At 44.0% G+C, this 12968-nt stretch overlaps 1 long non-coding RNA gene across 1 annotated transcript; it reads left to right on the plus strand.

Moving 5' to 3' along the window:
- The first annotated feature begins 2285 nt into the window (after positions 1-2285).
- LOC107971728 (uncharacterized) lies at positions 2286-6340 on the plus strand. Its single transcript, XR_001714618.2, has 2 exons — positions 2286-2528; positions 6202-6340. It is a non-coding gene; the product is annotated as an uncharacterized LOC107971728 (long non-coding RNA).
- The last annotated feature ends 6628 nt before the right edge of the window (positions 6341-12968 follow it).

Consider the following 12968-nt stretch of genomic DNA (forward strand, 5'->3'; position numbering starts at 1 on the left):
TGTTTCTTTTTTTCTTTTGTCACATGTTTTTAGTGTCATATATAATCCAAGGTCATGAAGATGTATGCCTATGTTTTCTTCTAATAGCTTTATAATTTTTTAGCTCTGACATTTAGGCTTTTGATCCATTTTGAGTTAATTTTTGTATATGGTATAAGACAGAGGTCCAACTTCATTCTTTTGCATGTGGATATGCAGTTGTTCCAGTACCATTTGCTGAAAATACTATTATTTTCCTCATTGAATTGTTTTGACACCCTTGTTGAAAATCAATTGATTATAAATACGAAGATTTGTTTCTGGATTGTCAATTCTGTTCCATTGATCTATGTCTGTCCTTATGCCAGTACTACCCTGTCTTGGTTACTGTAGCTTTTTAGTAAGTTTTGAAATTGAGAATTGTGACCTCCAACCTTGTTCTTTTATCTCAACATTGTTTCGGCTACACTGGATCCAAGATGAACAAAGTGTCCTATTGCATAACATACTCCCTTCTTTATAAGACAGTTGTGGTTGAACAAAGGTTTTGTTGCCTTCGGTTAGCCTTACCACAGGTGATTTGACAATGATCAGTCGTTCTCAGCTGGGGACAATTTTGCACCTCCCTTCCCTCCAGGGGACATTTGGTAATGTCTGCAGAGATTTTTGGTTATTACAATTGAGAAGAGGGTGCTACCCACCTAGTGGGGAGACACCAGGGATGTTGCTAAACATCCTGCAGTACACACAACAGGCCCCCACACCAAAGATTATCTGACCCAAAATGTCAATCGTGACAAGGTTCAGAAACCCTAGACAATAATTATCATGTCTTTTTTTAAAGCTTTCTATGGAAGTCCTGAGTACATGTGTGACTGTTATTTCTTTGAACTCCTTTAGCTTAGAAATACATTTTGAAAATGTTTATTTGTCAAAAATTAATGAAGGAGAATGAACATTGCTACCATTTATTGAAGTCCCTTTCTGCCTTAGACACAGTGCTTAACATGTTAATGAGGCCACCAACAGTCATTTCATTATTTTCTCCAGAACTTTTCTGCTTTGGGTCAAAGGTTGATATAAAGCTTCCGGAGGAAATGATGAGTACACTGCAATTTTCAAGTAAATCACATAATTCAAAGCAGAAACTATTTAGATTGAGTCTTTAGGCATGAAAATATGTAACATTTCAAAGTTGGATTTTACTCAGATGAACACGTCACATTGTGATTGATAGGAGTACAATAATTTTTCCACCCACTTTTGAAAAAGCTGGAGTCCAAAAGCAAGCCTGGTACTCATCTTCCAGCATCTAGACTCAGGCTGCCAGTAAGAACATTCCCACGATCACTCCCCTGGCCCCCAGTACAGACTCTCCCTGTCTCAGCTTGTGCTATCTTCCCTGCAGGTCTAGGGATTGAACAATGACTTGAAATTTTGAAAAATAGCATCAAGCTCACTTTCCCGGCTACAGAAAGAAAACAAAGATAATAAAAATCCTCATAAATGTATAGGGCCATTTGACTCAAGGAGTCCGATAGCATTGTCCAGGGATCGGGGAAGTGGATAGGGATGAAATAAGCAGCTAGAAACCAGAGATGGAATAAGGGTTTTGTATTGTTAGCAAGGTCAGTGTAGGGTGCTGAGCATGAGTCTGAGGCAGTGTCCATATCCAATGGGAGAGAGCACAGCTCTCAACTGAGAACTGGCAAATGCCATATTTGCTATGCCTGCTTGAATGTCTTTTTTTTTTTTTTTGAGACTGAGTCTTGCTCTGTCACCCAGGCTGGAGTGTAGTGGCACGATTTTGGCTTGTTTCAGCTCATTGCAACCTCTGCCTCCCAGGTTCAAGTTCAAGTGATTCTCCTGTCTTAGCCTCCTGAATAACTGGGATTACAGGTGCCTGCCACCATGCCCAGCTAATTTTTTGTATTTTTAGTAGAGTCAGAGTTTCAACATGTTGGCCAGGCTGGTCTCAAACTCCTGGCCTCAAGTGATCCACCTGCCTTAGTGTCCCAAAGGGCTGGGATTACAGGTGTAAGCCACCGCATCCAGCCAAATGTCTTGCTTTCATTGAGAAAGGCATATTAATGGGGGAAAGTTATTGGCTGTAGTTTATGTCATTTATACAGGGTTAGGACAGAGGTCATCTTATCCTTATTGGCACACACAGTGGGAAAGGGTGCACATCCAGGTGCATGTTGGCCTATGTCACCAGATTTCCACCACACCCACCTCCCCATTGTCCTGTAACACTTGGCCACTGTCTCATCTTTCCCAGTTCTCCCATCCTGGTTGGCTCAGTAGATTAGTTGATTCTCTTTTCAGGTGCCGTCTTTGAATTTTCCACACTCTTGGCGCGTGCGCCTCAGCTCCTTGGACATCACCCTGACATTGAGCCCCTGGTGCTGTGCTTGGGACTGAGGGTAAATGACACAGTCAGTGTCCCCAACCCCACCGCATGGCAAAACAAATGCTGACACTTCTAATTGCCTTTTATCAGCCGGGGAAGTGTTGAATATTATCAGGATTTCAGGCAAAATGACTGGGTAAGAGATGACTTGATATCTGACTTAAAAGAGGACACCCTGATGGGCAGAGCCCCAACTCTGACTTTGCTCTGGCTTGAGACAGTCCTCAGACAGTTCTCTTGGGTGAGGCTGCCAGATAAAACACAGGATGCCTAGTTAAATTTTAATTTCAAATAAACACGGATTTCTTTTTTAGTATAAGCAGGCCCCATTTAGCACAAGTATGTCCTATATTTTTATTTGCTACATCTAGCAACCCTACTCGCGAGCTAATATTGGGTCGGTCACCAAGTGTACCTGACACCTTGCCGTGAGCCAGGGCTGGGCAAGAGTCAGCTCCCACCTCCCGGTGCCCCGCTACCAGCCCCGACCAGACCTGACTGCACATGTGCACTGAGCAGTACAGGCCTGTGTTGAGGGCCCACGGAAGGATACCGGGAGAATGGGCGCAGTTCTCTGGCTTCTGCATGGGGAGGGCCTCCACCTCTGTCAAGGTCCTTGTGGTGGGACTTTCCACAGCTGGGTTTGCGGTACTGCCAGGCAGCTAAAGAGAGTGACCAGCAGACATAGGTTTGAAGATTACCCCAAAGGCATTGCGCAAGGTCCGGCCTGGTACACCAGAACACGGCAGCAGCTGGCGCAGCCAGGCACCGAGGAGGGACCTCCCACTCCTGCCCCTTCCCGCGTGCTCTGAGTGACCCTGGGATAGAGAGAGAGGGAGAGGAGAGCCCTTGCTTCTTCCCACCCCCAGCCCACTGGCCACTCAGGAGGAACCCTGAGATGGGGTCAGAACAGGGCTAAGTGGACTCTCTTTGTTCTGCAAGTTTCCTGTGACCCAGCCCCAGCCACACCCTTCTCCCAGGGAAAGTGTCTCGTCCCGCCTGCCTTCCTAACAGGGACCCTTCTTCTGCCACTGGCCTTCCCTGTCTACCTACATGGCTGATGATTTTCATTCCTTATGAAAATAAAGCTGGCTTTAACTTATTTGTAATGTGCACACTTGATGCACAGATTCTAATAATGCCATCCTCCAATAAAAGAAACCAGGGCTCCTTGGAAATGGCCACTAAAGAAAAAAACAAAAACAAAAACAAACAAACAAACAAAAGCCTTTAGACAATTAAAGTTAGTATTATTCAGAGTCTTACAGAGGAATCCAACCCCAGAGGGGTCCTTCAGAGCGTTTCTGTTACACTGCTCCAAAGCAGTATTTCAGTCCACAGCTTATATACGGGTGATGGAGGTTCTCTGCTTGTGTTCACAAGTCACATTACAGCAAAATCTCATCAAAGTTTGGGTGGGTAGATTACAGAGGCACAATCATTAATCTTGTCAGATGTTATCAGGCTCATTCCCAGGAACTTACCTCTCTTGGCAGGGGGAAAGAATCTTCTTATTGCAGGCAGGCCAGATTGCTAGCAGCATGGGGTAGGTCACAACACAAGGCTGCATGCCATTCTCCTGAATAATGATTCATCTCTTGTCAGTGGGCGACCAGTACTTTGGCCTTAGCCATTGAAGAATAGTTGTCCAATTTTGAAGAATTTAGGTAGAGAGAAAGGTAAATGTTTTAATTTTGTTCACAAAAGTAAACTTTATCCAATTGTTGTAAGATAAAAATAGCTCAAAAGAAAAGAAGCATTCTTCACTTTGGAAAACAAAATATAAATAGAATCAGCAATGTTTCAAACAGAAGTCATAAAAATCACTGTAACCTTCCATCAGTTCAGCCCCATGAAAATCGTTTTAGTTCTCCATCAGTTCAGTCTCATGTAATTCTTGTTCTGATTGTTGTTTGGCAATCTTCATAAATGCTCTCATTAGAGTTCTGGAATTTTTTGTTTAGTCCATTGATCTTTTGTGTGTGTGTGTGTGTGTGTGTGTGTGTGTTTTTATTTTTATTTTTTTATTTTTTTTATTTTTTTATTTTTTTATTTTTTAGTCTTTTTTTTTTTTCTTTTTTATTGATCATTCTTGGGTGTTTCTCGCAGAGGGGGACTTGGCAGGGTCACAGGACAATAGTGGAGGGAAGGTCAGCAGATAAACAAGTGAACAAAGTTCTCTGGTTTTCCTAGGCAGAGGACCCTGCGGCCTTCCGCAGTGTTTGTGTCCCTGGGTACTTGAGATTAAGGAGTGGTGATGACTCTCAACGAACATGCTGCCTTCAAGCATCTGTTTAACAAAGCACATCTTGCACCGCCCTTAATCCATTCAACCCTGAGTGGATACAGCACATGTTTCAGAGAGCACAGGGTTGGGGGTAAGGTCACAGATCAACAGGATCCCAAGGCAGAAGAATTTTTCTTAGTACAGAACAAAATGAAAAGTCTCCCATGTCTACCTCTTTCTACACAGACACAGCAACCATCCGACTTCTCAATCTTTTCCCCACCTTTCCCCCCTTTCTATTCCACAAAACCGCCAGTGTCTTCATGGCCCGTTCTCAATGAGCTGTTGAGTACACCTCCCAGATGGGGTGGTGGCCGGGCAGAGGAGCTCCTCACTTCCCAGTAGGGGCGGCCGGGCAGAAGCGCCCCTCACCTCCCGGACGGGGCGGCTGGCCGGGCGGGGGGCTGACCCCCCCCACCTCCCTCCCGGACGGGGCGGCTGGCCGGGCGGGGGGCTGACCCCCCACCTCCCTCCCGGACAGGGCGGCTGGCCGGGCAGAGGGGCTCCTCACTTCCCAGTAGGGGTGGCCGGGCAGAGGCGCCCCTCACTTCCCCGACGGGGCGGCTGGCCCGGCGGGGGGCTGACCCCCCCACCTCCCTCCCGGAGGGGGCGGCTGGCCGGGCAGAGGGGCTCCTCACTTCCCGGTAGGGGCGGCCGGGCAGAGGCGCCCCTCACCTCCCGGACAGGGCGTAGTCCATTGATCTTAAAGTTACTAGACATCTGTGTTCAAGAGTACTTGTTAAGGCCAGTCACAGTGGCTCACATCTGTAATCCCAGAACTTTAAGAGGCCAAAGTGGGCAGATCACTTGAGGTCAGGAGTTCGAGACCAGCCTGGTGAAATCCTGTCTGTACTAAAAATACAAAAAAATTAGGCAGGCATGGTGGTGCACGCCTGTAATCCTAGCTACTTGGGAGGCTGATGCATAAGACTTGTTTGAAGCAGGGAGGTGGAGGTTGCAGTGAGCTGAGATCTCACCACTGCACTCCAGCCTGGGTGACAAAGCCAGACTCTGTCTCAAAAAAACAACAACAAAAAAAGAGTACTTAGAGAATAATTCAAAACAATAACTGTGGATGACAAAAACTTATAATAGCCATGGTTAAAATCTGATGAAAGTTCTCAATTGAAGAAAATGTAGTTCTTTCTATTACATATAGTATTTTAAGATAACAACCAGAATGATGACAGACAGTGGCCCATCAGGACCATCAGACTTTTATAAATTTTATTTACTCTTTAGAATGCTCACATTAATAACATCCATACTTTGGAAATGTAACTTTGGAAAACATTTAACATTACAATCAAAATTATTTGACAGATAACATATTAGAATATTTTTGAATTTGTATAATTATAGAACATTTATATCAATAACATACCCATAAATATAACTGGAAGACCTAGTATCATTTATGATTTGATAATGCTTTCCTTATAATTTACCAAATAAGTCTAATCATTTAACATCTATGCAAGATGACAGATGCTTTTTTTTTTTTTTTTTTTTTTTTTTTTAGGTTTTTCAGCAACCCCAACTGGAAAATCTCAAAGTTATGTGAAGCCAAAAAAAAAAAAAAACCACTTAATTTAGGATTTTGATCCTGGGGAAACCTGCCAAAGATGTCAAAAGGTTAAAAACATTTAATTGAAACAGAATTGCCGGTCATTGTTAAGTAATAATCATTTAGAAGTTACATTCGGGCAAAATCTCATCAAAGTTTGTGTGTAAGAGTACATCTGGTTATAGATTACGGAAGCATAATTCTTCATCCTGTCATTGTCTTATGTACAGGAAAAGGCGAGGGCTAGAATCATTGAACTTATCTTTTCTAAAAATGTGGTAATCAGGCAAGAGATATGGGAACCTATTCTCTATCCTGCTTATCATGGTCAAAGCATTCTTCTAGAGGGCTGTGCTCAGTCACTGAGTCAGAGGTTTCTGAACGAGCAGAAGGAGCAAACGTGGCTTTTTTTTTTTTTTTTTTTTTGACAGGGTCTTACTCTGTGGCACAGGCTGAAGTGCAGTGGTGTGATCATGGCTCACTGCAGCCTTGAACTCTGGGATCAAGTGATCCTTTCACCTCAGCCTCCCGGGTAGCTGGGACTACAGGCGCATGCCACCAAGCCTGGCTAATTTTTTTTTTTATATATAAGTTTTTGTGCAGAGCAGTGGTTTCATGTAACCCAGGCTGGTTTGGAACTCCTGGACTCAAGTGATCCTCCCTCTTTACAGCAAGGGCCAACTATGTGACTAGTCAGAGGCAGATGTTCGCTATTTTTTCTCATAAAGGAAAGATTGATTTTAGGACAGGCAGGAAGTGTACAAGATGAGATGAGCCTGGAGCATCATGTAGTGCCAGAAAGTAAGGAAGTGTTTTATACACACACACACACACACACCAACTCACATTGATGGGAAGAGGTCAAAGGAGCACAGGAGCCAATTGAAAGAGCTCCTAAAGGCCAAAGCTGGAACAATTTGAGCAACAAAATAAAGTAATATGGGACTATAACCCAAAGTGTGAGATAAATATTTATGAGTTATACTAATAAAAATAAATGATTGAATTTTAAAATGGAGAAGTGACAGATCTCCCAGCAGAAAAGTCTAAATAACTTATGTAGATAGTTCATCCTCAAGAAGGTACAGGATAACTCTTGCCTCCTCCATGTGGGCTCTGCATAGTGACTTCCTTCAAAGCATACATGTGTGTGAAACAGGAAAACAAGAATAACTACAGTGGAGAAACTTCACAAACACTACTTCAGCCAGGTGATCAAGGTTAACATCAAGTGATAAGTAATGCTAATAGTATGCACTCTTGATATGATGTGACGAGAATGGCCCTTTACCTCTGTAGTCTTTCTCCGAATAACCCGTAACCCCAGTCTAATCATGAGAAAAACATCAGACAAATCCCAATGGAGGGGTAATCCACAATCTACCTGAAAAGTACTCCTCAAAACTGTTGGCTGGGAGCGGTGGCTCATGCCTGTAATCTCAGCATTTTGGGAGGCCGAGGCAGGTGGATCACTTGAGGCCAGGAGTTCGAGACCAGCCTGGCCAACATGGTGAAACCCCGTCTCTACAAAAAATACAAAAATTAGCCAGGTGTGGTGGCATGCGCCTGTAATCCCAGCTACTTGGGAGGCTGAGGTATGAGAATCACTTAAACCCAGAGGCAGAGGTTGCAGTAAGCTGAAATCACTCCATTGCTCTCTAGTCTGGGTGACAGAGTGAGACACTGTCTCAAAAAAAAAAAAAAAAAGAGAATAAAAATTAAAAAAAATTTAACTGTCAACATCATCAAAAACAAGAAAAAGACAAGGAAAGCCTAAAGAAACATGACAACTAAATGTAATCTGATATTCTGGATGGAATCTTAGTACAGAAAAGGGACATTAGGTAACAACTAAAGGAAATCTACGGCTGGGGGCAGTGGCTTACGCCTGTGATCTCAGCATTTGGGAGGCTAAGGTGGGTGAATCTCTTGAGCCCAGGAGTTCGAGACCAGCCTGGACAACATGGTGAAACCCTGTCTATACAAAAAATACAAAAATTAGCAGGATGTGGTGATGCATGCCCATAGTCCCAGCTACACGGTAGGCTAAGGTGGGAGGATCGTTTGAGCCCAGGAAGTTGAGGCTGCAGTTACCTGTGATCACACAACTGCATTTGGGCAACAGCAAGACCCTGTCTCAAAAACAACGATAAAACTGAATAAAGCATGTACCTTAGTTAATAATGCATCAATATTTGTTCATTAATTGTGACAAATGTATCATGTTAATATAAGTTGTTAATAATAGGGAAAGCTGGGAGTGGAGTATATAGGAACTTTGCACCATCTTTTCAAGTTTTCTGTAAATACAAAACTATTCTAAAATGAAAGGGTTATTTTTTTAAAAAGACAAAGGTAGGGGGAAGCTGGCTTTATTGAGTTTTCTGATTATGAAAATAAATATGCAAATTCAAGCAATACAGAAAATACAAAGGCAAAAGTAGCAATTACTTGAAATCTTAGCCTGCCTTTAACATTTTGGTAACTCCTCCCAGTCTGTGTCTAATGTCCACAGAGTTGAATGTGAAAATTTTTATGTAAATCAGATCCTACATGAATTGCTATCCTATCACCTGGTTTTTTCTCCACACAACAAAACATTTGTGTGTATTTAAAGGTTATCTTTAAATGCTAGTATAGAGCTACCTCATTATTTTAATAGTTTATAGTATTCTATAATATTATAATCCACCTGAGAAAGCTTATTTGCCATTTAAGTGTGTTTATTTTCTCCTCTGAACAACACTGCATTCACATGCATATACAAACATCCTTGAACCTGTCCTTTGGTATTCATGGGGGCTTGGATCCAGGACCTCTCATGGATACCAATATTCCTGGATCTTCAAGTCCCTGATATAGAGTAGCAAAGTATTTGCATATAACCTATGCACATCCTCCAGTGTACTTTAATTCATCTCTAAATTACTTATAATGCCTAGTACAATGTAAATTCTATGTAAATTGTTGTTATACTGTATTGTTTAGGAAATTACAAGAAAAGAAGTCTGAATATGTTCAGAACAGACAGTTTTGTTTGTTTGTTTGTTTTTGAGGCAGTCTCGCTCTTTTGCCCAGGCTGGAATGCAGTGGCACAATTTTGGCTCACTGCAACTTTCACCTCCCCAGTTCAAGTGATTCTCTTGCCTCAGCCTCCCGAGTAGCTGGGACTATAGGCGTGTGCCACCACACCTGGCTAATTTTTTGTGTGTTTGTTTTTTTTTAGTAGAGATGGGGTTTCACCATGTTAGCCAGATGGTCTCAATTTCTTGACCTTGTGATCCACCCACCTCGGCCTCCAAAAGTGCTGAGATTACAGGCATGAGCCACCGTGCCTGGCCACAGTTTTTTTTTTTTTAAGTGAATGTTTTTGATCTGAGATTGGCTGAATCTACAGATGCAGAACCCATGGATCTGGACAGCCGACTGTACTTACATAAACTCCTGGATCTGGAGAGCCAACTGAACTTACATAAATTCCTGGATCAGGGAATGAACATTTACTGTCTTGGTAGAGATTGCCAGGTAGCCTACAGCAGCATTGCTTCATTTTTCACTCCCATCACCAGTGCATGACAGTACCTGTTTCCCCACACCTTGCCAATATTGCATTCTTGACAAATATGCATTTGTCATTCTTCTTAATATTTGTCAATCTGATAGTCGAAGATAGCTGCTGATTTCCATCTAGTGTGGCTGGCCTATCTTTCAAGCCTGTGTTCCCACATTTCTGTTGTGAAATTACCATACTTACTCCATGTTCTAGCCTTTAACTGGCCCGTCGGTCCAATGGTTGAGTCCCCGCCACTAGAAAAAGATCTTGGAAGTCAGGGCCATTATAATTCAAGATTTCCTTTCCCTTTCCAGGGCCTCAAGTATTCTGGGAAGGTACAGGGCAGCCAAAAAAAATTATTGTTGAAATGAATGGCCCTAAGCCAATGACTGCATGGAGGGTGAGTGTGTTGTTGGGGCCTGAGTAGCTGGGAATTGAGTGTGTTCAGCAGGGTGGCCCTTTGTAGACCAGGCTCCTTACTTGGGAGGGGCTCCACAGCCCCCAGGAAGATGGTGCTGCCTGAATGGACATGTTTTCCTGGGGGACCCATTCCCTGGTCACAACTGATTGAACCAGACGAGGGAACTGATCCAAGCTGAGCATTCAGATTCTCTCTCTGGAATTTGAAATAACAGACACAGAAACCAGTTAAGTAATGTGGGCCATTGGAGTCGTAAGATCAGGGAGAGTTGAGGCCATTTTTGGTACCATGGTAACCCAAAACAATGAGTTATTGCAGATTAGGAGATTTTCAAGGCCATAAAACAAGCTAAGAGAGGCAGAAATGAGGAACACGGGGAGGGAGGGATTGAGAGACAGAAAGAATCAGAGAATAAAAAGCTGTGTGGCTTCCCCAAGTCCTGTGGGCCCTGGCTATATTTCTTGGAGGTGTGCTCCCTGGGGTTACCTTGTGTGCATCTTCACAATAAATTATTTCAGGAACTCATCCTTAACCAAGACCAAAATAATTGCTCAAGTCCAACAACTCTTTTTGCTTATTCTTCACAGTTTCCAAACAACTTTCATATAAACGAACTAAATCCTGATAAACTAATATTATATGGATACATATTTGTAAGTGTATATTTATCCATTATAAATGCATGGTTAGCAAGTAGTTATTGATTAACCATGGGGTGTCTGGCACTGAGCTGGGAACCACAGACACACTAGAAGAGTAAAGACACAATTCCTCACCCCAAGGAGCATTGATGGGAGATAAGCTAACAACAAGTAACATCATGTGGTAATTACTAAATGCAAGAGACTTGGGAAAGGTCAGAATTACTGTGGGGCAAAAAAGTCAGAAAATTTCTTACAAGTAGAGAAACTTGAACTGGGATTTGAGTGGGCAAATGTTGAATAAAAAGAAGAAAAAAATGAGGACATTCCTGGAGAGGTAGAAGAAGAAACAAACAGTCCTCTAACATGTTGCCATTTGTAATTGCTTTTACTTGCATTCTTTCCTTTTTTTTTTTTTTTTTTTTTTTTTTTTTTTGAGACAGTCTCGCTCTGTCACCCAGGCTGGAATGCAGTGGTATGGTCTCGGCTCACTGCAACCTCCACCTCCCAGGTTCAAGTGATTCTCCTGCCTCAGCCTCCCGAGTAGCTGGGAGTGCAGGTGAGAGGTGACAACGTGCTAGCAGCCCTCGCTCACTGTCGGCGCCTCTTTGGCATTGGCGTCCACTCTGGCCACGCTCGAGGAGCCCTTCAGCTCGCAGCTGCCGCTGTGGGGGTCCCTCTCTGGGGCTGGCCGAGGCCGGAGCTGGCTCCCTCTGATCGCAGGGAGGTGTGGAGGGAAAGGTGTGGGCAGGAGCCAGGGCTGTGCGCACACACGGGTTCTAGGTGAGCGTGGGCTCAGCAAGTGCCTGCTGGGCTTGATCAGGGGATGAGCTCCCTCTGGGTGGCCGGAGTGCCCAGGCTAGGTGCTGCAAAGTCCCATGGCGAGTGCCAGTGAGAGAAGCCGGCTGGACTTCTCCTACCGATGGGGACTTGGAGAACTTTTCTGTCTAGCTAGAGGATTGTAAACGCACCAATCAGCACTCTGTGTCTAGCTAAAGGTTTGTAAACGCACCGATCAGCACTCTGTCAAAACGGACCAATCAGCTCTCTGTAAAACGGACCAATTAGCTCTCTGTAAAATGGACCAATCAGCAGGATGTGGGTGGGGCCAGATAAGGGAATGGAAGCAGGCTACATGTGCCAGCAGCGGCAACCTGCTAGGGTCCCCTTTCACACTGTGGAAGCTTTGTTCTTTAACTGTTTGCAATAAATCTTGCTGCTGCTCACTCTCTGGGTGTGCGCCGCCTTTATGAGCTGTAACACTCACCGCGAAGGTCTGCACCTTCACTCCTGAAGCCAGTGAGACCACGAACCCACCAGAAGGAAGAAACTCCAGACACATCTGAATATCTGAAGGAACAAACTCCAGACACACCATCTTTAAGAACTGTAACACTCACTGCGAGGGTCCACGGCTTCATTCTTGAGGTCAGCGAGACCAAGAACCCACCAATTCTGGACACACAGGTGTGTGCCACCACACCCAGCCAATTTTTGTGTTTTTAGTATAGATGAGGTTTCACCACGTTGGCCAGGCTGGTCTTGAATTCCTGGCCTCAGGTGATCCGCCCACTTTGGCCTCCTGCATTATTTCCTTTAACTCTTTAAACAATGCTAAATGTATTACTATTATTATTATTGTCAACAATAGCCTGGTTTATAGCTGAGAAAATGGAAGGTCAGAGAAGTGACCATGACGTGTCTAAAGACACCCAAGTCAATAAATGGCAGAGCACACACAGATAGACCAAAGGTAATGCCAGCCCCTGAAGGAGAAACAGCAGCTCCACTTTTCCCTCCTTGGGGAATCTTACTTCCCTAATCTCACCTTCACGGGCCTGACTCTGCTAGTGTCTTCACTCCATGCCTTCACTCTCCAGTTTCTAAATCAGCTCTAAGGCCACATGTTAAGGTCTCTGGTCACTGGGTTTCCTACACGCTTCCTTGGCTGACCTGCAGGAAGGCTTGGCTGGGACAGCAGCCTGTGGTCAGGTTGGAGCTTGCCGGGAGCCCTGTGTCTATGTGGTCTCTGACACAGTGGTCACAGGTGTGAGCCTGTCCATCCTCACACTTGCTACAACCATGAATCCTACATATAGGGGAGGAG

This window comes from Pan troglodytes, chromosome 12, assembly GCF_028858775.2.
Source record: "Pan troglodytes isolate AG18354 chromosome 12, NHGRI_mPanTro3-v2.0_pri, whole genome shotgun sequence".
Lineage (NCBI taxonomy): Eukaryota > Metazoa > Chordata > Mammalia > Primates > Hominidae > Pan > Pan troglodytes.